The sequence below is a fragment of the Anguilla rostrata genome, chromosome 4 (assembly GCF_018555375.3).
Source record: "Anguilla rostrata isolate EN2019 chromosome 4, ASM1855537v3, whole genome shotgun sequence".
Classification (NCBI taxonomy): domain Eukaryota; kingdom Metazoa; phylum Chordata; class Actinopteri; order Anguilliformes; family Anguillidae; genus Anguilla; species Anguilla rostrata.
This window is the reverse complement of record NC_057936.1, coordinates 65,429,090-65,434,122: the sequence shown is the minus strand read 5'-3', so window position 1 is coordinate 65,434,122 and position 5,033 is coordinate 65,429,090.

Here is a 5,033-nt window from a genome sequence, read left to right as displayed (position 1 = left end):
ATGGCACTGCCTTACCCAGAGGATCATGGGATAGGTGACCCAGCATCTGTAAGGACCAGTGATTATATTACACTTTTTTTTTTTAAACACTCTTGCCATTTCCTGCAGCACCACATGCCATTCATAAGGCTTTTCACTTTGTAGGCACACTCACCCAGGCTGAATATAAATAGTCAATAACATTTGGAGGAGGGAGAGCGACAGAGAGGGAGATGGTAGGGAGAGTGAGAAAGAGGGAGAGGGAGTGATAGAGGGAGGGCGAGAGAGAGAGAGAGGGAGGGAAAGGGAGAGAGAGAGAGAAAGAAGGAGGGGAGGGAGGAGTAGCAGCACTCATTTACTGGGGCTGCTAATCTAATGGAAGATGAAGAGAGTGCAAGCAAGAAAGAAAAGAGAGAAAGCGAGTGAGAGGATGGGGGGTGAGGGAGAGGGATGGAGAGGTGGAAGGGGATCTATTTAACCGATGCCCTTATCAAACTGACTGCATAAACAAACAAACAAAGAGCCCACCAAAGTTAAGCAATCAATTAGAAGCTCAAGGCTAATTAATTGAGCCAGGAAACAGCACAAAGACCACGCCCCCTCCCCCCAAGGCCTGGATTCTGAGCCAATGGAATACATGGAGTCTGCTTTCTCTGAAGGGTTTGTGTGGGGAAAATAACAATATGGCCGCATATGCTTTTGGATCAACGTTCACATGTATGTGTGTGTGTGTGTGTGTGTGTACATACGTGCATGTTTGTGTGTGTGCGTGTGAGTGAGTGAGTGTGTGTATGTACGTGCAAGTTTGTGTGTGTATGTGAGTGTGTGCGTGTGTTTGTGTGTGTGTGTGTGTGTGAGAGAGAGAGAGAGAGAGGGAAAAAAAAGGACAGAGAAAGAGAGCAGGCAGTTTCTATGGATACCACAAATTAACATAAGGCCTGCCTGTATACAATTATTATTTTTATTTATTTGTTTTGATTTATTTTTTAAACAAATATGCTAAATATTTTATTCATACATACAAGTATGAGAGAGCAGCACTAAGTTATTATCTGTGTGTACCATTAAACTACCAGCGCCATCCTGTAGTCACGTTCATGAAAAGATTTTTGCATTTTTGTGGAAACATTTTTCAGTGTTATTCAGTGTTGCAGTAATATTCAGATGTGTTGGGTGAGTTTAAGAACAAGTTTTAAAAAGGGGAAAGGTTTATTTCAGCGGTTGGAAAGCATTCAGATTAGCAAAGGTTCGAACTTCATCCTTAAAAACACTGAAAAGTCTGCCACTCTTGTAATGAGACTTAAAATCTTTTTTTTTTTCCTATCAAGTAGAAAATATTTGTTTGTATCAACTTAAACTTTTTTCTCTTTAAGTGAAACAGTCTTCTCCCACTGGCAAGTCCACAAATGAGTCAAACTGTCTCACCTCATGGTTTAATCTTATTGATCTTTGTTGCTTCATTTGTGCAAAACAAGAAATAGGGATAAGATTTTACGGTTAAAAGTAAGACGAAAACACCTGCTCAGATTGACTTTTTTTAAATGCGTTTCTGCGGTGAAAGTATCTCTGCTGTAACACAGGGGCCTCGTGCATAAATGGACAGGGTAGCAACGACAGCCCCTCCCGGTGCCCTCATGTAAACGAATACGGACCGTTCATGGATCACTGCATACATGAATGCAGCCGGCGACGCACCAGGTGCTGATGTCACTTCCAGCGTTCGCTGGCCCGGTGAGAGATTAGCGAATGAAATGCAATCACGTCAGGGCCAAGCGGGCGACTAATACCCTCTATTCATAACGCTGGGCGTGCAGTGGCCTGCCTTTGAGCATCGTGTGTACGATACGTACGCGCGTGCATGCGCTGAATGCACCAGCAACAGCGACAGTGTAACGCACGCGTGCGCATCACCGTTTGTCGTTTGCAGATAGCAGATGACAGATGACAGATGACAGATGACAGATGACAGATGACAGATGACATTGCATCGCAGATCCCCGTGCAGATTTAGATATTATATTCTACGTGTGAAAATTCAAAGGCACGCTTTTCTGTACATAAATGCAATGCGGTGTTCAACCTGTGGTGTTAAACACATCAACGATTGGTCAGCACATGTCACATGTGGCCTGTCTACCAATCAGAAGATTGGACGGAGTGCACTGTCCAGTCAAATTCAGACTTCGGTCCAGGTTGACCTGGTGGCACAGTGTGCTTTGCATCTGAGTAATTTTTAGCAGTTGACCCAGGACCTCTGGGTCATTCTTGTCAGCTCTGATTAAACTGCGCAGTACATGCTGGGTCACACGGACAGCGGCGTGAAATGTTAATCTCTGCTTTCTATGCATAGAGCCCTACCCTCCCCCCACCCCCACCAGTCGATGTTCTGAGGGTAAGGTGGTTACTGTTGTATAAACCCAAGGAGGGCACCGTCATATGTAAACCATTCCATGCTGTAGCCTTACACGACCGGACAAAACAAAAGGAAACAACATAAACGAGGACTTGCTATTGTATAGTTACCTATACAGCCAGGGGAAGGGTATTTCTGCTATTAAAACAACAGGGGAAGGGATAGGTTGTAAATCTGTAGAGAAGGGTATTGTAAAACAGCAGGGGAGGGTTAGGGAGAACGGGTAAGGGTATTCTGCTATTAAAACAGCAGGGGGTATAGGGTATAAACGCAGGAAGGGTTTAGGGTATGAAAACAGCAGGGGAAGGGTATTTCTGCTATTAAAACAGCAAGGGAAGGGTATTTAGGGTATTACAACAGCAAGGGAAGGGTATTTAGGGTATTACAACAGCAAGGGAAGGGTATTTAGGGTACTACAACAGCAGGGGGAAGGGTATTTAGGGTATGAAAACAGCAGGGGAAGGGTATTTCTGCTATTAAAACAGCAGGGGGAAGGGTATTTAGGGTACTACAACAGCAGGGGGAAGGGTATTTAGGGTATGAAAACAGCAGGGGAAGGGTATTTCTGCTATTAAAACAGCAGGGGGAAGGGTATTTAGGGTATTACAACAGCAGGGGGAAGGGTATTTAGGGTATGAAAACAGCAGGGGAAGGGTATTTCTGCTATTAAAACAGCAGGGGGAAGGGTATTTAGGGTATTACAACAGCAAGGGGAGGGTATTAATAAGGGGAAATAAGGGATGGGATCAGCACAGGCTGCCTGCAGGTTCAGCTCCATGGAGAGGTTTGTATGAGATCACGGACATACACTAATGCACATCAGACCATACGCACGAGCTCACGCACAAAAGATCACAGACAGACGCGTGGGAGGCAGTGTGGGAGGAATGGAGAGACCGGAGCAGAGGAAGGAAGGAAGGAAATAAACGAGAGGATGAGATGGATGAGCATGTGCGTGTGCGTGTGCGAGTGTGTGTATGAGTGTGTGAGAGGTTATGTAACTGTGTGTGCATATGTGTTTATGTGAGTATGTACGTATGTTTGTGTGAGTATGTGCGTGTGGGTGTGTGTGTAAGAGAGAGGTTATGTGACTGTGTGTGTGTGTGTGTGTGTGTGCAGGTTCAAAGCCCACGGGGCGAGGCACAGCATCATGCTAAAGCACAGCTCCTAAGGGGACTGACTGTGCATTACCACAAGCAGGGCTTTCTGAGCTGTGGCAGGCAAGGCTGAGGCTGAGCCAGAGCTGGGTCAAATACGCATTTGTTTTGGATTCAAATACATTTTTAAGCTTCACTGATCTTGTCTGGTGTATTGGAACCAATGCATTACCATCTAAAAGTGCAAAACCCCACCTTCTGGTCATATTGGCAGGCTCAATCACACCAGGCAAGATCAATAGAGCACAGAAAAGCATTTGAATCCAAAACAAATGCGTATTTGACCCGGGTCTGGGAAGAGCAGATGGTGTTCGGCTCCCAGTGTTTCTTTCTCTCTCTCTCTCTCTCTTCCTCTCCCTCTCTTTCTCCCTCTCCCCCTCCCTCTCTTTCTCTCTATCTATGTCCCTCTCTTTCTGCCAGTCAGAATGAAAGAACGAAAGAGGTCCCCCCAGGACACCGCAGACCCCTCCCAGTCCTTACTCCAGCGTGATTGGTATCCGCGACATTCCAAGGGTGCTGATTGGTTTACCGGTTAATGAAATGGAATGCTGCCCTGTGCGCTCTATATTAAACATGAAACGGGGTGTACGCCAAGTGAATAACAAACAATCAGTCAGTGCAGTCTCTGTATGAAACAGTAATGCCTGTTTCATGGGCATTACTAAATCAAACTAAATACTAACACATGTTTATCATGAAGCAAAAAAATAATTAATTGAATAAAAAAGTATTTTCAGAGAAACCAATATAAACATTGAGTATACACTGAAAGAAGATTTAATGGGCAAAAGTGTATGCTAAATGGAACCACACACACACACACACACACACACACCTCTGGTCTCTTTCTGCTCTTTGCTTCCACGAGTCCAAAAGCAAGGACTCGTTTGTAAATCTTATGATAATTGTATCTGATCCTGGGATGCAGTGCATTTTGTGTGTGGGTTGGGGGGCGTGGGGATTTTGGGGCCAATCAGGGGCGAGTCCTCAGTTGGCCCTTTCATGCTATCATTATGGGAAAGTGCATGGCAACATTTCCCCAAACTGGTCTGTGCCATTCGTCACAGAGTGGACGGCCTGCTCAGCAAGGCTGATCTTTTGTTTTTATACCGGATTTGTGCCTTATCAGAGAGAGAGAGAGAGAGAGAGAGAGAGATAGAGGGAATGAAAAAGAGAGAGATAGAGGTAAAGAAAGAGAGAGAGAGAGAGAGAGGGAAAGAAACGGAGAGAGAGAGACAGAGCGAGATAAAGAGAGAGAGAGAGAGAACAGTTGAGTTATTGCTTTAATTACAGTGCCACAGTTGCTGATTAAATCTGAGATGTGAGAATAAATTTTAATTTTGAGGTAAGAAACAAACTTTCCACAATAGGAGCTTCTGTCATGATCTGGCACTTACAATTAGAGGAGTTTTATTAATTCATTTATCAAATTACATTCAAGCAGTAATTATAGAATTGTCTTGCCTTGTTCTGAGCATGCTATT